The 23,749-nt window shown below is 38.1% G+C and overlaps 1 protein-coding gene across 3 annotated transcripts in view; it reads left to right on the top strand.

Moving 5' to 3' along the window:
• The window catches only part of LOC139695051 (lachesin-like), a 1,045,117-nt gene that overhangs the window by 632,922 nt on the left and 388,446 nt on the right, over positions 1 to 23,749 (top strand). The gene's annotated exons all lie outside the window — the stretch shown is intronic.

Below are 23,749 nucleotides of genomic sequence, written 5' to 3'. Positions count from 1 at the left end.
ATGAATGTAACGTGTCAAGGGAGAACAATGAATTCATTTTGAAGCCTTTAATAGGTGGACGACTGAGTTTTTAAATTTTAGCTGACTTCCAATTACCGTCAAAAGTCTTAAAACGATATTCCTTAGAGAAGTAGATGCAAATTTAAAGGTAAGTCACAAAAAAAGTAGAATAAATATTGGGAAAATCTTTACTGCAAATCAAAGTACAATTCGCTAAAATTCTTTATAAGACTACCGTTATATGTTGACACGCCAATGCCAGTGCTTTCGCCAGTTGTATTATGCTTCCTTTAAGGCATCTACAGGACCCTCGTTATGATATCTTGAAAATAATCAAGTGGTCCAAAATGTTGCTCGAAGGGATAATAATTGGGCCGTACTCAAAGGTCCATGCCTCGTCACCAGAAACCGTCTTCTGAAACACCTTAGAGACCATCTTGACCCTCTCCTCATGTTCATGGCTGAATCTTCTGTAAAAATACAATGCACTGTGGTTATCTGAATTTTGTACCTTGCTAAAACTTGGGGGGGGGGGGGGGTCAATGAAAATTGAGTATGACTCTCACTTTTTGCACATTTTCATCACACTGTGCTGTAAAGGATTTCCAGGGCATTCCTCATCGTTGACCTCCTCGTTACCCTCCAAGAACATCCTTTGCCAGCATAAATGCATTACCTTTGACCTTTCTCCATCTCCGTAAGCATCATCAACCATGGTCATGGTCTCCAAACCTTATTTTCCGAGTTTAACACAAAGTTTTATCGCATATTATTGCTCCATGGAAAGTTCTATCGTGTATTCGTCCAAGGATCCAGTCTTACAGCAATTCGAACAGTGTAAATGCCCACAGTTAACTGCCGTGTGCCACGCTTCATCTATCATTATCTTTCCTACCTCAAATCACCACACTTAAACCATCTGCATTGGTGGCAAAAAATCATTGTCTTTATTTTTTGGGCAGATCCTATGTGTTCTTCCTAAGGAACAGATGACAAAATTTCCCCATACTCATCTAACGAAAAATAAATATTTTGTAAATATACGTCATACATCCGGAAATTGCTTCACATAGGGTTCCTCAGGATTTTTCGTGGCATCACAATCGCTAATAACTAAAGTATATATTATTAAACGAGAAAGCGTATTTTACTACATGTTTTGTAAATGTTACCTTTGTTATTGACTAGTTGCTTGGACCAAAATATATGCATATTGGCAAACTAGTGCATCAATCAGTCTTTCATTGTAATCTGAACGCAAATACATGGTAAACATTGTGTTGAATTATAAAAAGCTGGATATAAGAGAACCTTAGTCCTAGATGCATGTAATTTCCGAAAATAATAGATTGACTTTAAAAAAGATGCAAGCCTCAATTTCACTCTCACCGGTCAAGCTTCTATCAGCGAAGGTAAAATTCCTTCTTTCATTTGCTCATACCAGAAATCAAAACTTAATCAGTATTATCCCATTGATTTAATGGGCTATTTGATTTAGAAGTAGTAAGTTTTCTTTGCCATTAATATGCCTTAACCAACTTATAACAATATTTTTCATACATGTCTTCCTTCACAACTGTGGTTATTTTATATCTGACGCAGCCTGTAGATCGGGCTAAGAATGTGGCCTATAAAAATTATGCAAAAATTCGAAATTTCCCTGAATTTCATTTACCCCTTCAGTAATCAATTGAATCCCAGATAAAACAGTCCATAGCAAACCACAAGTGATTCTAAATGCGTTCTAAATGTTTCACGGCAACCACGAGATGACCTACGTGCGTGTTTTTACGGGGGCATAATTAAATAAAATTATAGGATTTCATTGTGAGGCATGGAATGCAGTTGTAGGGTTGTTGTCTTATCAAAATTTAAATACAATGCAAGCATGTAATAATTAAGGGTTTGATAGAACCATTACAGTTATTTTTTCACCATGTGTTATAACATTGAAAGACAGCACATTTGATCGGAAATTAAATTGGCGTCAATTTGAGCAGTCTTTTTGAAATTAACGATTACTCTCCATATTTAATCGAGGGTAATGATCAAAATAGCTTTGGTGTAAATAATAAATATGATCAAGTAGTAATAATACACTAAAAAATACGTAAAATATTATATCTTGTTTGATCCCATCCTGGAGGAAATAGTATCTCAAATGTAAAGCTTAAAATTGTATCTCCATCTTCTTGTTGATTATATCGTTAAACCTTAGCTGGATGCGAAATCAAAGTTATTGTTCTGTGCTCCTTGCATATTGCAGGATTTGCCTTTTTTGGAATAAGAGTTGAAGCCATACCTTTTACACGAAGTCTTTTGGCTATATTCCTCCAACATAAATGTTAAAAATAAAAGTGGAGGGAAGCCTCGGTAGTACCTCAATAAATTATGGCCAGTAGGGGCTGGATATTAAGGTTTTTAAAAATAGAAATGGCCTTCCAAAAATAAAAATCGCCTACCCCGGAGTGCTAGGCTGGAAGGTGCAAAAATATCAATTACACTGTATCCCTGTGTGTATGCAACTATCTCTACGACCACGTATCGTTACGTAACATAATAATTAGGATACTATAAAGATTTATTTTCAGAACGGGTAGTCTACCAATTGAAATGGATTAGTTTTTGATAGGCACAGAATGAACATCCCTATATGTCTTAGTGTCACCTGACAACTTAAAACCGGCCACTATACACAATGATAAAATTGTTCTATTCATATGAATTCGTTTTCGAAAATAACGAAACACAAATATGTAAATCCATGTGTTCTGCGTGTTCCTCTCTGTTAGTGACGTCATTACAGCTATGCCATCACGCGTGTGAGTCAGATTCGATGATATTCCTTGCCTTTGGTAGTCTTTCTTTGACATTACCCGTCAATTTCCTAGTGTTCTTGTTTTAGACCAGTGGATAGAACTCTCGACTTTGATTCTCAATGTCACCTTTGATGACCCTCAGCTTTACTCTACGTGTGCGACTTTTCATCCACCAGATCAAACGGGGAAACTCAACACGCGTTCAGGAAAATGAGCCGACTTACGCGCCATTGGATAGACGGAGGGTGAGTTTTAACATTGCCCATCAACACGAGTATTTGGGTCTTTTGAAATCAGGTATAAAATTAATTAGAATAAAAATCGTTCGCTTGGTGGCTATTTTTTCTTAATTGTGCCTCATTTTTTAACTACATTTTTTATCCCTTTCAATTTAATTTGTATTTAATTAATTTATCTATTTTATCAATTATTTCTATTATTTTTAATGTCATTTGCTGCGTAACTTATTTCACTCGCTTGACGTGTGACCTATTGTTTACTCGGTTGATTCGATTATCGCTTTCGCTAGAAATCCCCTAAATTCCAAAGTGCAAGTGTAACTATGCCGGATCGAAAATTATGATCTTTTATGATGATCTTTAAAAAGTATGCTTTAGACATGCGTGACACTCCGCTTAAAAATGAACATTTCTATGTCCGTTCTCCCCTCGCAAGGGAACGTTTTTGGAAGGCCAACAGATCAAACCAAAAGGATAATTGCTTCCAGAAGAACCTTCTTCTGGAGATTCCGATGGGCACATAGACCACACATATTATTTCATATGTCGTGGGCGTCCTCGCGTGTGGACTCAACCTGCCCCGAACAACAAGACGGCTGTCCGAAGTCGGAAGCGACTCCTGATTGCGAGAACGAGGGTAAAAGATAGGGCAACCCACCGACGGAGGGGTGGCGAAAGGGGTCGGTGGTCCCTGGGACAGGTGCGTGCATGTGGAAGAAAGGGTTCGGAGAGAGGTTCACGGTCCAGGGAGGGCGGGAGGGACGGGGGGATGCTCAGGGAAGACGTCAAGAGTAAGGCTGGGAGAGGTGACGTCGGCAACAAAGGTTGGCCAGAGGGAGGAGGAAAGGGGGGGAGGAGGAATAAACGTAGTGTGGAGTGAGGCGGTTGTGAAGGCAGCAAGCCAGGTACCGACCCACTCTCTCCTCCTACACCCCCCTTCCCCTCTCGCAGGTAGAAAGCATGTCGAAGAGGAAGTCGGTTGCCGTATCGACCAGGCTTTTTGCCCAGCGTCGTCATCCCTGCACGAGGACACCCCAGCGACCTCGCACACCAACACCCGAAGCCACTTCCCGCCAAAGCTACGGGAGGGAAAGAGAGAGAGAGCGCCGTATCTTTTTCCCTTCCCCCTCTTCCTCTCACCCTCTCTCCTCCACCGCCTACCTTTCCCTTTCCCAGTGTTCTGTCTCACTTTTCCGTCGACCGACGGGAAACCCTCCTCTTCCTCCGGCTTGCCGTTTCCCTCCCTTTAGCACTTCTCTGACTTTCTCTCTTTTCCTCCGTCAACCCCCTGCATCTCTGTGGTGGTTGACTTTTTTTTCTTATCTTTTTTGTTGGAAAGGTTTTGAGCCCATTAAAAACTTTCAGAATGCCATCCCTCCTCCCATCTAACCAAGTCTCTCTTTCACAGATACTTCTCACACTTCACTTCTTCACCTGGATGGATTTTTGCCGAGTAGAATCATGTCGTCCCATTGTCTTTCGCCACACCAATTTCCATTTCTTCCGTCGTTCTACGCCTCTCTCTCTCTCGTGCGCTCTTTTTATCGGGGATTACTCTCTTGAACTTCGTCAGAAATTGTTGCACATTGTTACCATAATTGTTTTGTTCACATAATGCACATTGTCTTGTGTTGTTAGGGTTGCATTATGCGTGGAAAGCAATGAATAAAATTTTATGTCCGTTGAAGTCGTGCATTTAACACATTTTCTGCGTCGGTTGAGACTATCATTGTTGGTAATTTTTTTCGACTAAAATGCTGGGTGTTTGAAAAAATTGACTCGCAAATAACGTAACGGTGACTGGAAGACGGAGAAATTGTTTCCTGGTTCAAAATCGAATGAGGGTCTATTCCTTTTTTTTGACAAGTTTCCGTACAATTTGTTTCCGAAAAGTAGTTTCTTTCAGGAATTTAAAGGTTTTCGATTTTCCAATACTTTTAGTCGCGCAATAAATGTGAGTTCCAGTGTATATCCCCTGAATCGCCCAATTCTATTGAATAGCAACGAAAATCGAACCCTAAGCTACTATGATCCAGCTCTAGCTCCATATTAGTCGTACGGCATTTTCTTCTACTCAAAATTGTATTACAGTAGGCCTATTTAAGACCTTACCCTTGGTTTGATCGTCAAAATGAATAGCCTTACAAAAATAATTTGGCATTATTATTTTAATTAGTCATCATATCGGGCGTTCATCAGTCGCTTATTAGTGACTTGACCAGGTAGTTATCTTTCACGGAAAAATGTAGTTTACCATTGTCTTATAATTATTTGGGAAATGCATTGGGAAATTTACTTCCATTTTATACCGTTGTAACATAAAATCAAGTGTATAAGAAATCCTTTAATTTAATAGAAAGCTGTGACATAGCAAAAATTCTATTGGAAATTTTCTCAACCCTCCGCTACCTTTTCTTCATAAACTCTTCTCAACTTCATTAGGATGAATATATTGTCATATTAATTCATTGGGACAGGATTTCTTCCGAAATTATGGTTTAGTATTATCTATTTTATTTTCATCATATATTTCTCTTCTACAATATAACCATTAAAACTCCGAACACCAGTTCTCCATCTTTAATTAATCTATCGTTTGCGCTACTTACTGTGTGAGTACTCATTTTTTTACCATACGGGTGATGAATCAACAACTATTTAAAAACAAAAAAGGAAATAAAGGTTTAATGGATAATGATTAAATGCAATCATATGACCGTTTACATTTTTCAATGCATTCTAGCTTTAAACCCTTATAAGAATCCACCCAAGCGGCCCACAGAAATAAAACTCCTAACACGGAGCCGTTTGAAGGTGTGATTGGCGGTGACATTTGAAACATCCGCGGAATAGTGCGTGCTTTCATGTCGGATCCGATTGCGGGTGGTGAAGAAAAAAATTGGCTAGGGGCTGGCGAGAATAAAAAAAATATATTCAGGTGTTTTCTTGCGTGCGGGGGTGAATCTCTGAATCGAAGTCGAAAATCCTCCTTTCCAAGTGCTTCGAGGGAAGAAATGGCAATCCTTACATCGCACTCCGTTATCTCCCCTTTTTATCTTCCCTTCCTCTTTTCTCTCTTTATTCTATCCTTTTCTCTTCTTTCTGCTTTCTTTCTCATTCCCTTTTATCTCGCCTCACCATCTCAAAACCCACCCAGTTCCAACGACGGGGCACTCGGAAGAAATCTCTTGGAAAAAATAAAGTCCTTTCGTGCGAGATCACGCACACACGTGCGGAACGAAGCAAACCCTCTCTCGCCAACCCTCACTTCCCAATACGACACCACAACCACTTATATTCCGGCCCTATTTCGCGCCTTCCTTATCACTTGGCAGAATTTCGCACTCGCCAGTCTTCTCCTTCCCACGGCTATCCTTCACGCGTGTATCCACAGAAAATGCGTTAACAAAAAACCTTCCAAAAGAGCACACCGACAGAGGAGAGAGAAGATCGTGATTTCTCAGTGGACCAAACGCATTACCGAGGTTTCATTTGTGGCATTCGTCTCGGGTAATTCCTTTTTTTTTGAAGAAGGAAAACATCTTACATTGTTTGCCCATTTAGGTGTAATGGACAGAAAAGAAAACAAACGAGACTTAGAAACATGGTCATTGAAGCAGGATGATAGGCACAGTATGGAGACTTTGGTAATGAGGAGTTTGGAAAAGGATGAAAAAAGCGAAGTAAAAAGAAAGAAAAACAAGCGAGTAAGTTCAAGGCATGAATGGGGATGAAAAGGGATTATTGGAAGAAATCATAAGGAGGCAGAAAAATTCGATATAAACAATATTTATCGGCAGTGGGACATCGAAGACTGTGATAAAGAGGATAGTGTAAGGAAAACGAGAAAGGGGTTGAAATAAGGTAGGGATGTTGGACGGAATGAAAGGAGGAAGGAAGTATTCAGAGATGAAGATTGGCTTATTGTAGATTAGGTTGTTGGTTTGTGTTTTGTTGGGAGAGACAAAATATTTATTCGATAGCTGTGTCCATCCAAAAGCTACCTTAGCCGGTAGGATATCTAATATTAATAATAATTTTTCTAATGATTTTGAAAGCGGAAACAATTGCCCGGTAAAAAACTACCCAAAATAAAAATCGACTCATGTTCTTCCTTGATAAGAATTTCAAATTGTACCAAAGTGTAAATTGTCTACGAAGTAGCCATTTTAAAAGTATATTGGTTAACAACTGCTGAAATCCTATTTTTACGACTGTTATACAAGATGATATCAATCGTTCCTGGGCGTTCAGGCACCCTGCCATTTCAAAACGAGATCAATGACAATTATATCAATAATATCATGATTAAAGGGCTCTAATACATCCGTGAATGAACGTCGAGGCACGTGATCCATTAACAATATGGAAGTTTTTGAAGCCAGTATTTTGCCAGAGACAACTTATGCATCCACAAAGTAAAATGTTTGCTATATTTACTACTCTGAAAGATTTAATAAAAGACTCCCTTAACACCTATTTGTTTCTTGGGTAATCAAACTCCTGTAGGATGTGGTCATGGTGTGCTCTTTGTAAACAGCGAATCAAACGATATAAGAATCTCAAATTAAATCCAAAGATATTTAATTCCGAAAAGTAATGTTGCAAAAATAAAAAAACTACGATGAAAATAATGGACATAAATAATGTCTGGACGCATAATCTGTAGAACAGTAATGGGCTGAATTATTCATGATTACTCTTTTCATAATTATATAAAATATTTATGGGAGATGTTAGAATCGATAACCTTGAAGGATAAGGGAAAGTAAGTTTTATTCTGAAATGGTAAAATTTTAGTCAGTTCTGTTTCTATTTTAGTACTTAAACTTTTTTTTAAGTTTAACTTTAAAGTTTTAGTACTTTCTCTCTCTCGAAAGAACTAGCACAATCTCTCCTTTCACTCCCACATCCCGGTTTGTTTCTTTCTTTCACTGTTTTTGTTATTTCTATGAAAATTTATCTCTAATAACTGCTAATTATAGTCTCGTTGATGTTTGTATGTTTGTGTCCTTATATGTTGCTGTTATACGTGTCACTATAAATTGGCAATCCTGCTGTATGTGCACAATTTTTACTAAATAAATAAATTAAGGGACCGAATGCCTTGTAAGGGATACCTTAGATACACCTTCAAAATGACTCAAAACTGTCATTTGTACAGAGATACATTATATTGATGCCAGTTATAAACAATCTTCTCCAAACTATGACAAGCTGCTGCAATCTATAACATAAAATATGCCAAATAAATGACATTGAATTTTTTACAGCCTTCCTTACTAAAGGAAAGTACTGGATTGAAATGAAGGGTAACATTTACGTTTTTTAAAGGAAATTGTCTCTCTTTTGAATTTCGGAAAATCCCTGGAGACTCCTTGGGAAAGTCAGAGGGCGGAAAACTTTCGTAGTACAGAACTTTGACCAAAGTGCCCGAATGCCTTCCTTGGAAATATTCACCTCTTCCTCCATGTTTTACTGGTTCCAATCACGAAGAAATCATGCACCTCATTGGCTCACGTGACCCGAATGAGATCTGAGTGTGTAGAAGGGTAAATTGATTGAGCAAGGAGTCGACCGTATTGAAATGTGTTATTGACCTCGTGCGTTGGATTTGTGCGCTAGAATCACTGTTGATGATGCTCTCTGCTTATAACACTGCTGGGTAATACACTGAAACTGCGGACTCCTGGCGGTGGTCATAATAGCACTGCTAATATTCCTCCATGGCTCGCGGTGTAATCATGCGTAACGTCATTCAATCTAGCAATAAAAATTAATTTTTTGCGTAATGCCAACATTTTGCATTTTTTGCTATTCCCCTCCATAAATAGATTTTTAGATGTTTGCAATCGCGTTTAAAATTCCCGTGTGAATTTCAAGGCCCAAAAATTAGGTTGACGAGATAAATATTCATTTACGTCCACACAATACGCCGAAAGCCACCGTAAAGGCGTAGGGCAGAGGGTATTAGGGCATCATCATAAATTCATAAATATTAGTACACACAAGCACTGGAATAAATGTTAAATAACATATGGATACAAGAGGGGTTGGCTGTATTGTTGGATAAGTCAGAATGTGTTTTGTTTCGAGAGGCAAGGGAACGTATCGTCGTACTTTTGCGTAATTCGGATTCATCAAAACCTGGCTTAAACGGTTGAATACCAATAATGATAATAATAATAATAATAATAGCAATACCAAATTCGTCATGCATATGCATGACTCGTTTAATCATTAAATGTTAGTCTTTACGTTAATATATTCTGACGCTTGTTTTCGAGTTTGATACGACGACGTATGTTGCGAAGGCGTGCATTTGAATTTATCTCTAATATTTCACCCCGATGGTCGAATTTATCAATATAATCTAGGACCTTAATAATTCACCTTGTATGGAAAAGGAACCATAGTGAACTGTACCTTTCTAACCTTAGACTTATCCGCTCTGTTCAAGAGTCTCTCAGCTTCATTCCTCCAGCATACCCGAAACGCTTACTCACTTATTATAGCAATTTTTTAGCAACCATAGTAGATTTTTTCTAAAATATATCTATTTCCTTAGTTAAAGTTTCTCCAATGTATCTTAGATGCTTACCGCGTATCTCAAAGGTGGCCCAATTAAAGCGATATAATACATCTTTCTTACTTTAAACAAACAAACAAAACTTCTTTGAGACTGACCCACTTGTTCACCTAATGTCCTCCATATACGTGTATTCATTTATTCCCTTAATGTACGATAGGTACCCTACAAAAGGCGTGATGACAGTCTAACACTAAGTTAATGGTACTGTTTTTAAATGCTAAACTCGATCGGTTTGGTAATTCAGGTGTTTTGATCTTTTACCTTATTCCTAAAATTTTTCACTTAAACATACTTTATGCTAACCATCTTTGTCACATCACTCTGGCATTTGGTCTAAATCGCTAGAAAGTGCCTGTCAGAGTCCTTTCTCCTCATTTAATAACAGTGTTATCTGCGAAGGAGCTAAGATCTATGCTATCTTGGGAATTAAGTTTTCTGTACTAAAATGATCAAAGAACTGTGGAGAAGATTTGCGTTAGGCAAAGTAGCTTAAGTGACGGCAGGGATTAAAAAAGAACATTTAGAAAAGGCTCGTGAAAACTTTGATATGGAGCGTTATTTTTTACGAAAAGTAGCCATTGAAGCAGGATAATAGGCGTAGTTGCAGACTTTTCAAAATTGGGATTGGAGACGGATGAAAAGGCTGAATGGATGGGGAGGAAAGGAAATGATGAAGTGCTAGGAGTGTCGGGAGAGGAGAGAGAAATGTTGGAAGAAATCAAAGGTGCATATCATGTGGATTTGGAGCGTTTGGATTGGGAATGGTGCGTTGAGGAGTGTAATAGAGAAAAGAATGTTAGGCAGGGATCGGATAGTCATGCCAGACGGAATGGAGGACGGAAGGAAGGATGTGAAATTGAAAAAACTTTAATGTAGCGTAGAATTTTAGTTTATGTCTTGTTGTGCGAGGCAAATAAGTATATGCCCGCTCATTTTGTGTTCATTCCGTTCCTGAACGGTAGACTAAAAATATACTAAAAGCGTATCCCTTTAAGAAAAAAAGAAAGGGATACCATCTCTCTAATGTAGGCTAATCAACGTATTTACATGGAGCTGTTTTATTTATAGTGTTTGGAATCTGGTAATGCATTAATTCTTTTCGTATTTTCTGAAAAGGTCCACTTTTTGGACGAAATTCGTGGAGGTGGGTCCTGTGACGCGAGGAGAAGTTGGGCAGTCAAAAAGGAGGAAGTGGAAAGACCTACTTGGTGTATCGTGAAATGAATTATTAAACGGTCAACACTCGTGCTCGTTCTTAAATTACAACCGCCCCTCGTGATAGAACAGTTCTGAGGAGAGCACATTCGGGATGGATGGAAATAAATGTTGCTACATTTCTCCCTCAAATCACGTCACGTACTCTACGAAGTAATTCACATCGGGCCAACTTTCTTTGGAATTCGGTTGGTTGTTTGCTTTGTTAGGAAAAATTTCGCGAGCTTCGATGCGCCAGGTTGTCTAGTAAGCCACTGACGGAAAACTGTTTTCAAAAAATATGCAGCATTTGAAAAAAGGTTTGAGGAAATAAAAGTAACGTGAATTATTTGACTAAATGGAATGATATTTTATATTTTGCATGAACGTATGCAACAGCTGGTGAGATAATTAAAGAGGTTGAAATGTTTGTAAATATGGGTAGAGTTATTATTAGTTGCATTTTAAGAAGGTAATATACTGTTGAACATAGAAATTAAATAAAATTATGATTGCGACCATGAATGAGTGGATGTGAAACTGCCAGGCCTAGACCTTCGTATTAATTCACCTATGAATCACCTACCTGTAACGTATAACTTAGATTTTTTATGTATTCATCAGCGCTCAGGCCAAATAGTGATACATTATTAAAATTATATCATAAGAATAAATAATTTTTATCCAGTGCAACCTTGGTGAGAAAATCCATGCAAAAACGTTTCATTTTTAAATTAAAAAGTGGTTACGTAGTTGGTGAATGCAATAACTGTAGCAATGGTTACCATAGCCCCTAGTTCTCGATAGAAGCTTGACTGGGTGTTTTTTTAAACTCTTCTGTGATTAAAATTTCTGCTTCCAAACGCATGTCTCGTTAAGTTTCCAACATCGTACAACTATCGTACTCTACATCGTACTCTATCTTACATCTAAACACAGTTTAATTTCAATTTAAGGCGCTCTTTGATCATAAATGAACACGTAAACAGGCGAAGATGTCCTTCGAAAAGCTCGGTAGACCAAAACGTGATAAGGGCGTTATTCTCTCTGATATAGGGTATATCAATGAGTCATTTCAACAGTTTCCACCTGAAATTTCCCCAAAACTTGCTCGGTATGTGAAGAACATGGGAAATGTCTCTGTGATTTATGCCTCTGACAAAGGAATGAATTCGGAATCACACCCTCTAGGATTGAATGTGTATTTCTGTTGCACATCTCCGTCTGTTTTCGGCTAACTCCAACCCCTACTTTAAAACTCAAACAATATGCAGCTTACCATACGATTACATCCCTGATTATTGCCACTGAACCATGCGGTTAACATAAGCGGGACATAAACTTAATCCGAATTTAGAACTGAGATTTGGATAGCGCTTGACGGATTACATTTTTTGCAAAAGAACGGTTTATATGAATGAATAACTTGACTAATTAAACATAATATAGAACAAGTGTAAATGAAAATAGACCACCACTGTTTCCATGTTGAACTCTCATCATCTTACAACATACATGTATTTATTTTTTCATCCCCATCTATTTCAGCCAAAACCGAAAGATTGACCCTAATTATTTGTAGAACGTCCTTGTTTAAAGCTAAGGATGACCGATAAAATCCATCAAAAATAAAGATGAAATATAATAACGTTTATATTTATGCACGTTTAAAATATACATTTTCTTGTATGTTTTTTTGCAGTCAGATTAAGTTCATTTGTATTCAAATCCGTTTTCAATACCTTTTGAAAAACATTGTGAAATATTGTTTTTTCACGAGTGTATAGTATGCGCTAATTGTAAAATTCTTGCTATAATTAAACAAGTTCTCATTTACGTACCTTAAAGGTGCTTCTATTGTTCGTCTTGTATCCTTTAATTTCGTGAAAAAAATGTTTCCTCTTGCATAAAGAATCCCACGAAGACTTGATAAACTTCATTGTGGAAACAAAGGGGCAGGCGATAAATATTCTTGGTTTGAATTCAACGAAACATATTCCCTCCGCAAGTGCACGCATGTCTGTCTTTATTAGAGAGATAGGATTTGGGTGGAAAAATTCATCCGCGAATCGCAAAGGTCATAAATTTTGTCAGCAAAGAAATAAAAATGTAATATATTGTCCCCGAAAAGGGCGTTGGCATCAAAGGCCACGCAAGACCTTTCTTTGCCGATAGAAGTGCGGGAGAAAGGGAGCAAGCCGGAAGCATCGCTGTTACTTCCGGTCCGTCTTTGCACATTTGCTGCCCGATACTGCTAAAGTCTTGTACTGGTCTTGTTTATTTTTCTAATGCTTCTGAAAAAGTAAAATAATTGCGTCATTAGATTAAATTTATAATTGATTTTTGACAGAAAATATTATTTACTATTTGTAAAAATAGCTCATAACCCATTATAATCTTTGGTGATATGCGGGAAACATTACTGAATAAAAAATATAATAATGGAAAATTTTTTGTAGGAGTTCTATAGTTACTTCAATGGTAATAGCGTTCAACTCTACTTTACTTAAGTTCTTTCGAAATATCAATATGATGTTTAAAGTAGTTCATGTTGAAAGGCATTAAAAAAAGGCTTTTTTTGCTACTATTAGTCAAATTATTTTTGCCATGAATGCGATTTTAATCGTTTCATACCTCTTAGAAGGCAACTTTATTATTAATACTATTTAATTTGCATGATGTTTCGTATTTGATTGTTAACTGTGAAATAAATAATCATTTACTAAACTCTTGACTTAATTAGTCTTATTAAACATCGCCTTATCCAATGATGTAGCTTCGTCAGACATGAGGGTCTGTGAGCTATCAAATTTTAAACACTTATTACTTGAATTACTTAACTTATATTACTTGAATTTTGCAGGAAAGTGAAAAATGGCTACACTCTTAGAACAAACTAAATCGTTGGTTTCTTCTAAATAGTTCTCTTTGAGTAATTATCGCATATTAATTTATTGTTTCAAAATAGATTACACGTGGCTACTACATAGCTTTTAAAAGAATTCAAAAATCAAATTAATTTTTTCTCCTAGCGGCGTCCTTGTAACTTTTAATGGGTTATACGAGGAGGAAATTCAATCCAATAAGGTGTACCTTGTGACAAAGAGTTTAATAAGATCTTGCATTGAGAAATTAAGTCAAAACCGCCAAAAACTGTGGTAAATTTACAATGTGTACGGAATTTTGGAAAATTATTCTCGAGAATTTTTCTCATGCTGATATCTGCCCCTAATTTCTGTGGCAATCTTTAAAAAAACAAATCCTTGGTTCTCTTGTACTCTGTATAAAGGAACATGTTTTCTTGTTCATCTAGTCGCAGAATGTCTGACTTCAATATTTATCGAATGCTTTATAATTGAAAATGTGTACTCAACCTATAAAAAACCATTGCTAAGCATTCCCTTTAATTTTTTGCGTTTCCCCACTCAAGCCGAGAAATGACATCACGTACACTGCCCCACCATCACTGCGTTAGCAAACAGGCGTAACCTCCCGTCTCTTCATAATTATCTCCTGAAGTTTTGAAGATAAAGGTGACCAATTTCACAAGGGGGATGATTTTAATTAATAGACCGTGTAAGGTACACCTAAACGCTTCTAAAGGAGTCAGTCTTTTGCAACTTTTTCGAAGTAACAAGTTCCTCTTTCGGATATTCCACGTTGTTCATTCACGTCGAAGGAAAGACAGAATTATAGAATTTACAAAAAGGTCCGCGGTCCACCTATATAAATAACGTTTAAATACTTGTGATTTTTTTCAGGTGGAAAAAGTCACTTTAAAAAAGGGCCTCGAAATTTCTGTGGCGTATGTATTTTTATGCGACTTATGACTGACCCTTTACATGCGTATAACTTAACTTACAGTGAGTAATAACTCACGAATTGTAATACGTTCCGGTATGCTGATTATTCCCGAAATTGAAATAACATATTTGCATGAACTGTTCGGAGATACTTACTAATTAAATCCCTTCTAATATCTCCTTATTTAAATTAAATAAAGTCTTTATTAATGAATTTACACTATTTTTTTATATATTTTGAAATAAATTGTTGCTCGGAGACTTCTGTAAGCATACCAATAAAATGAATCTGGTATTGGGTAACTGAAAATTCGATGTGTAGCCTTATCCATTTTCCCATTTTCTATGGCTGATATCAGCATAATTAGTTTTTGTTGCTGTTTTCTCGAAATGGAGTATGAGATGAAAGTATGGTTAAGAAAATTATTCACTCGAGTACTGATGACTGAAGTACTCAAGTACTTTGATGGTCTCAAGTACTTCAGAAGATGAAGGCAATGCCCTATATACCTTTGCTATGCGTACTTCTAGTATTATCTCATCCAAAACAGTATTAAATATCGGTTAACTAGTAATATTTTGTTACGGTAACAAAATCTTTTTAAATATTATTTACGAGTTTATCTAAGGACTTTGATGGGCAGTCGGGTGTTAAGCCTGTGATGGAGGGTGAATCTTAGACAAGTGAGAAAGATGAACGAATAGGATAGGGATATAGGACAGTTAAAGCAGGATAGAAATAAACCGAGATAAAGACGGACCTTGTCGTGGAGTGGGATGTTGGATTATGCTTTGTGGGAGAGTCAAGGGAACTATCATTTTACCGTTGTGTTGTCTGTGTCCAACCAAAACATATATTAACCGTTATACTGTATTACCTATAATAATAAAAAATTATATATTATGCTCATTGTTGCAGTTCAAACGTCAAATAAGTTAAATTACACAATTATTATTAAGGTATTTAGTTCATTGGAAAATAGATTTTGGAGTAGTCTAGAGGATAGTCAACTTTAAATGATGTTATAGTTTGTTCCCATTCGTTTAGAACTTTTATCTATGTTTTAATGATGGGATATGTTACAATTTTTTTGTGGACATGCAGTAATTTAAGTTGTTTGTAAGGTCAACTTTAGAAGTCTTAAGTCGGAAAAATATCCTCAAAATGTTTGTGTGGCTTTGATTAAGAGCCATCGTCCGTAAACATTAGAATTTGGATGTTGATTCTATTGTCCTATAGAGGAGTTGAATTTGATGGAATTACCCCTCCCCTCCTGTTACGTTGGTTAATGGCCGCAAGCTAGTTTTGGATCGAAAGGATATGTCATCGATTTATCAAGATTGCTCATCAACTTGTTTTTCATTTTTTTAGAAGTCTATTCGGGGAATAAAGCGAATATTACCTTCGATATTTCGTAAAAAAGTGACCTCCAAATAAGCGACATGGATCGATTCCAATTTTTTTTAAGGACAGCGAGGTTTTAAAAATATCTATCTCTCTCTGCCTGTTTGCATAATTTTACATCTCTCGTATAACTGGGATATGTTGGCACTATCTGGGGAACGGCGCTCTTGAAGAGGACCCAAAATAGAATGTAACATTCTTTTCCTATCTCCATAATGTCCCTACCCAGCATCCGAAACTGTCAATACCACCTGTCGTTGGGAGTCCCCATGTCCACATTGAGAAAAAAGGACCAATAGGAAATTTGTCACTTAGTGCCGATTCCACCGTTCCTCTATTGATTTTGAATAAGTTTAATGCACCGTTTCACGAGGCATTTTCATCTGATCTTCCATACTATTGCTCCGCCAAATATTTGATTTTGCCCGTCGTTGGTGTTTTGCACTACCTCAGTCAGATCTCTTGTGGTGCCGACACGTTGGATGTTTCCTCATTTTTGAAAAGCATCGTTCAACTTCGGGGTACTGTGATGCCATATTTTATTGAGAGTTTAAACTCCAGTATAGATGGAACTGAGGCTGAATACATCGGGCGTAATCGGAATTCCTCTTTTTGAATCGCAATTTGTTAACTGATTCGTAGCTCTTACCAGTGGTCATATTTTCAATACAATTTTTTTACCTAGTCAGGAGGAAAATGATATTACTGTAAATTCCAAACGTGCATTCCATTTATCAAGTTGCCATAACAAATTCAATGATTTTTACGCATTTTTCGGAAATCTTGAGTATTAATTATCATTTGAACGCAATTATTCAAATTATTTACCGACTTCCTTTTACCCCAAAGTTAAAATTATTAAATTATCGCAGGCAGTTTTGTTTGCAGTTTACCCAAAATATTTTATGGCGAACTTGTGCCATGACCATGCTCCTTAGCATGACCATATGACTTCACGCTCCTTAGTAACCAATGCCTTCTCCTAAACTCAAAGACAATCAAACTTTTAATGTTAACTTTCAAGAACAATATTCATCGCAACGGTCTCCCAGCAAACTCAATGCCTTATATTAAAAAACAAGTATTTTTGTTTGTAATTATCTCCATCCCTCCAGCGCTAAACAAATTTAGCAGATTGATATCCCCCATCTATCAATTTATGCGCTCATAGCAAGTACACCTGAACAAAGGAAAGAAATAGGTCTTTGGAAATCATTTTTTCTTCTTCTTAAGTTTCCTGTATGACTGTCTCTTTCTGCCAACGAGAAGGTAATTTTCTACATAAGAGCTGCGTAAAAGAAAGTAACATTAATTGAATTCTGGAAACTGTCAGTGCCGTGTTTTAGTGGTATTTCATACTGCATGAAATGATTTCGTGTGCGCGATTTTAAAAACAAAGTATCTGTTTGCAAATATAATTTATTTTTGAAATTAGGTAATGGCTAATTAGGAACGAGCACTCTTGGGAAAATATTATCAATTTTAAATTCCACTCCTCGTCAATACGTAGCAATATTTCATCCGTTCGAGATGTCTTTGGGGCCCCAAATTCTTCTCGGGAGTGGAAGTATATAGAACAAAAATATAGGGGACTATTCTTTATAACCAAGCTGAAGTGATTTTTTCGGGTACCAGGTCTTCCTGGGGAACCATAACCGGCACAGGGAAAGGAACTGGCCCCCCTACCCTGATGTGTGAATTTTCACATGCCGTATAGGGCTTAGTACTGGGTGATCTCTACCATCACCTACTAAACCGACCTTCGGGTTGATTACCGTGTTTATGGTTTATGGTTTTATTCTTTATAAAGAAAGGCATAGACGGTTGTACCATACAGTTGGTGCAATATTATAGCTGCCTTAGAGTGAGAAGTATTTTCAATGTTTTAAATGGCGTCTTTTATTGTACAAAACGAGTGTAATTTTCGATATTGTACTCGTCCAAGTATATAAAGCCTACATGAATTATTGATCGAGTTTCTATTTTTCATTAGTACCAACCTTCCTTCCTAAATAATAAAATATCTATGAGTTTTATTTAGGACAGCTTTATTTCAATTACATATCGTAGACGTCGTCGTTGACAGTTTATTAGAATGCATGGTCAAAAATTTCATCTTCTATCCATTTAGTCCATGTATATTTTTTCATCGAAAGGTTGTATTCGCTGTGAAATTGCCGGTTCAAAATACGTACCTCCATTGTGATGCATAGTTTGGACTTCACTATCGGTCACCCGTGAATTCTAACTGTGGATGTAAACGGGGAAATAAATATGGTATTTCATCGGGGTAATTTTGGAGAAAAATTCCATTCTGATATTTCCAACGTGTCACCCACCACATTTATCATCGATATCACCATGATTTATTGGGTAAAAACTTTGCACGTACCGTTTCAATGACACAAAACACGTGCGATCAGGTGAACTACATACACACATCCTTGGAAGAGACGTGGAGGGAAGTGTCAGGTCAGTCATTTATTTATAAATATTCACTTGAACATGTATGTAAATGCAATGGATGTTTAATTATTTTAAGTATTCTATGGGTGAGGGTAGGTTTTGGATAGGCAAAACCTATACAATTATACACCAATACACTTACTTGCCCCTGCTTGCAAAAAGGACAATATTAAATCGGGAACTACAGTTAGTCCCTCGTCAATTCCTTATAGTTTCTTCCTCCCTTCCTTCCGTCCAACATATCTATCCTATTCCATCCCATTCCTCATTTGCTAAATATTCTCACCTCTATCACAGTCTTCAACATTCCATTACCTATATTAACTCTCTGAATCCTTCTTTCCTGGCTCCTTTGGACTTTTCACCGTCTCCATTCTTCTCTAAACCCATCTTTCAGAAGCCTCCAATCTATGTCTATCGTCTTGCTACAATCCCCACTCCTGTGGCCATTTTGGTCCAAAACACTACCGAGATATAAACTGTTCCACCTGTTATAGTTTAGGAACTCCAGTTTAAATCTGTTTTAAAATTTAAGTTTGCCTTTCCTTCTCTAGAAAACCGCGCAACCTATATTTTGTTTAAAAATAGGTATGAAAACAGCTTCAATTTCACTATTTAATTCATAGAATGATTAAGGCCTTAATTTAATGTTTAAATTCTACTTTTTTAATACTGAAAATATGAGTGGTTATGTCTGGTTCGAGGGAAGAACGACTAAATCTGTCACTGACGGGAATCTTTTTTCTCTTATTCTGTCTGGTTGGTGTAATCTGCAAATGTTCATAATTGGAGACCATATTAATACCCTCATTTACTTTCGTACATGTGATTGATCTGTACCTCTCTGCTAGTCCTATTCGTGACTCCGGGGGCTTCCATGCTGATTCCTCCAGCATTGCAAGGAGGTGTAACCCGGTCGTGTGTCTGTTCCTTTGTAACCTGCAACCGTTTTCATCAAAAAACATAGATTCTAATGGCATTCGACGAAATTTAAAATAAAAAAGTTATACTGTGAGAACCTTTCGCGTATTCGATATGGCATTTCGGTTTGTTTTAGCCGAAGGTGGCCTGCGCTCCACCACGAGCGATCAGATAAGTGCCTACCACTCGGGCCGCCCGGCCTGTCGCAGAAGGGCATTAATGCCATGAGGGGTGGACGGGAAAAAAAGGGGGTTCAGAACAAGCCCCTGAAAAGCACTCTCAAAACTTGGGACACATATACTCGTGGATCCGGGCAGCATCCGCCTTCCGCTCACTCCACATCTCCGGCCTGCTCACCTTATCAGGCCCTTCCCCCGCCGAAAGCGAGGCCCACGCCCAACCCCGATACCCTTTCCCTCCCCCCTCGGCATACCTCCCCCTTGTGCGGGCCCTGGCATACTCCCCAATCCCTACGTGGACCTTCCCCGACCCTCCACCCTTCCCACAGCGAGCCCACACAGGCCGTCCTTTTGCGAAGCATTCCCCCTGGGGAAGGAGTCCCTCACACCCTCATCCCTCTGTCCTTTAGGGGTGCCCCCCCACCACCAAGCACCACGCGAGCAATGCGTACGCCCCTTAGGGACCGATGAACCCTTTACGCCTCCGAACACGCCGAGGAACCCACCCTATCCGCCCCCCGCACGACCCTGTCCCACATCAACCGACCCCCCCACACACTTCTTTACCCGGCTACCTCCTGCACCCCTACGCCCCCTTGCCCGCACCCTTTCCCGTCTTCCTCTCCCCCCGGGCTGTGTCCTCCCTCGTGACCTTCCCGCCCCTCATCACCCCTGCCTAAACCCCCTCCCCATCCTCTCCTACAGTCAGTGATTCCAAAGCAACGCCCTCTCCCCTCCACTTTGACCGTAAAGGGGTTTTGAGGCGCCATTTGAGGCGACAATTTATTCCGTTAATGAAATCAGTATTTTAGTAGCCTCCGAATAACGGTGGTGAAATATTCCTTCGACTGGTGTGTGAGGAGACCGGGTCCGAAACCTTGCGAATAATTTGTACGTAAACACAAAGGGAATACTTAAAAATGGAATGAGAAAATCCACCCTTTTTATCCAATTGAAACCCAAAAATCCTCTGTGCCTTATGCTTAATTTACAGGTCGACTCAAATGAACGTTAAGTTCTCAAATTTATCGTTATCATTTATAATCAATGTCTATGTTAGTTTTCAGTAGCTTGCCATGCATTTTTCATGTATTTATTTCTATTCCTTCGAAATCCCTTGCGGTTACGTCTTCCACCATTTCCTTCCTGCAATTCTTTTGTAGAATTTTTAAACATTTAACTTCATCAGCCTTCTCAATACGTTATTCCATTCAATAATTAGCCTCAGAATGATATGTTAAATGTTTAGCTGAAATATTGTGTCATTCTGTTCATCTTATCTGCAACTCTTCAAAATTCTTTTGACAACTCTCTATTGGGATTCTGTTCCCTCTGAAATTGTCTTCGTTAATCCTAAATCTAGCTGTTTCCATCCATTAATTTTTCTTCTTTTTTTTGTTTCTAAGGTCCATAAAAATATAACTGTTGTTGTTGTACAATCGTTCAATTCATAAAAATGTAGCATGGCGCAATCGCATCTTTGAAATATGACAGTTTTTAAGGTGCTATAGGGGTAATCCAGGGGTAGAGCGTTGGACGACTAACCGGAGTTCTCCAGTTTGATTCACAGGCACGCCTCTCTGGGCAACCTAAGCTTAATGATTTGTCGACTTTCAGATCTTCCTGGGGAAACCATAACCGGCACATGGAAAGGAACTGGCCCCCCTACCTAGATGTGTGAATTTCACACGCCGTATAGGGCTTAGTACTGGGTGAACTCTACCATCACCTACCAAACCGATCTTCGGCTTGATTACTGTTTTAATGTTGTATTGAAACATAACATAAATCCGTTCTCATGGAAAAATTAACGTCAGTGACGCATTTAATTCCAAGTCATTGCCCTGAGAATTTACAATGTACAAGAGCGAGGGATAAGTATCGCTGGAAACAGCAGAAGCATCTTATTAACGCTCAGTACCAACTTTCGTGGATATGAGCTTATCTGTTTAAGTCGAAGTGCTATGCAGACACGTAACCACAGGGTGCGTTTATTTTTAAGAGATTCTGTTATTTCTCTGACAACTATTTTAACCCAAAATTGGAGCCTTGATTTCTACTCAGAATCATCTCCCTTCAGATGACACGATTTCTTGTCCACTTAGAACGTATACCTTGAGAACCTTTTTGCCCACTAGAGAAACCAGCTGATCTGTAGCCGAGGATTCTGGGGTTTGACATCACAAGACGCTGAATTCCTAAAACTGTCGTACCCACGAAAACACGTTATTCAAATTCATAACATAATCACCGCGAGTATCGTCCAACTTACGATGAATTCGACGGGTGAATAACCACGCTGTTGGAGAAAACGGGTACTTACACGCTGTTATAGTTCACTGAACGATGTTAACAATTGAAATGTTACCATATTATTGTTAAGTATCCCGGAGCGTTACCACGGCAACGAGTTTCGAGTCATTGCAGACTGTTCTTATCACCCCTATGCGACGTTTCAACTCTCGCGATATTTCTGTCCCAAAATTTCTTCGTCCCTCAACTTGTCGACCACAGGCTTTCAAATCGCTTGGAATTGCAGTCCTCGTAATCTCCGCTTCGGGAGTGTATCACGGGGTGATATATCGATCGATGGGCGAATATTTCCGTGGTAGCAATTTCAAGGGATTGAAAAGCTTGAATTCGAAAAGTAAATGTGCTACTCTAGAAATGTTACCACTGCTAAGTCATCAATGTATTATTAATATTGAGGCAGCGTCAGTGAATACATAATGATCGAGGGAAGACTTACTGTTTTATTAGGAGGGAAAATATAATATTCACTCCATTGAACTGCATCTACCCCTGGGTAAATTATATCCGCAGTTGCTATTAAATCTAGAAAATGACAAGAATATATTATGCAGTAGTCCATCGATTTAGTGTAGTCTTTCAGTGTACTCTAACATTGTACAGTACTCTACTCTTAAAAATTAAATAGCATGACAGGAAACATTCTTTAACCCCTTATGTTTAGAAATCGTACTGCCGTAATTTATTCTTTTGCTCTGCATATTTTATATCTTTCTTAATTCCATTCTTTCGAGTAAAACCTGTTCTTATCCTCCATCCAACTCGCTTTTCCCACATTGTCCCTTCTACTTCTCTTAATTGCTTCTTAGTATCTCTTCATCCACCTATTCTACCTAAGAATCTCTACATATACCTATTTATCTTCTTCCCTTTCATTTCTAGAACTTCATCGTTTGTTTTTCTTTCCGTCCACTTTATTTTATCTGATTTTCTTCACAACCACATCTCAAAAACTTCTACTTCACGCTTATTCTCTTTCTCCGACGACTAAATTTCCGAGCCATTAAAAACTAGACGCAATATGAAACTTTTCATTAGTGTTTTCTGCGTCTCCCTAGTACCTTATACCAGTTAAAATGACGATATCCTTCTCTTTGTAAAATCATCTATAAAAAAAATGAGCATGCAATTCAATGAAAAATTATTTTGAGCCTAGAATTGCAATAATTCAATGCCTAAACGGAAAGTTTAATATTCGTGAAGGGAATCTTACAAAAAATTATTACAAAAGCGAAGCGAGCTACTCGGTTTGACTTGAATTAGAAATTAACTTCAGAAGCATTTGTAGGAGTCATTCCTTTCCTGCTTCGTCTAGGAGTATCATTTGACCACCATTGATTGATTTTGCTTGCACCGTGGGAACTTTAAACCCGAAATCAATGAAAGGCATCCGCTTCTTACCCAAACTTAGAGCCCTGCGGTCCCGTTTCGGTCATGGATCTCACGGTTGGTTCAGCCCCAGGGGACTCCTTATGTCAAGGGAAGGCTTATCGGTATCCCAAAGGGAGCATAGCTACCCACCAATAGTGAAAGAAGGACTGAGGCATAAAAAAAGTATTTCAAAAATAAGTCAGCAATATTAATAAACGTACTTATTAAATAAATGTATAAATAAAAGTACTTCGTAATCGCTGGAGGGAGATGAGTACCATTTGAGGTCATTAGCGCCATTGCGGCTAGATGGGGTGATTTTTTTCGGGGATTGGGAGAAAGAATGATTGAAAGAATATTTTCTTCTGAATTGGCCTAGTCTTAAGAGAAGGTTTCCAAAGGATCACAGAATCTAATGTCCATCCGATGATCGGAGGACTCCAGTTAAGG

This window comes from Hetaerina americana, unplaced genomic scaffold, assembly GCF_022747635.1.
Source record: "Hetaerina americana unplaced genomic scaffold, ioHetAmer1.1.p SCAF_6, whole genome shotgun sequence".
Classification (NCBI taxonomy): Eukaryota; Metazoa; Arthropoda; class Insecta; order Odonata; family Calopterygidae; genus Hetaerina; species Hetaerina americana.
The sequence above is the reverse complement of the archived record's forward strand: the minus strand, read 5'-3'. Positions and strand labels throughout refer to the sequence as shown.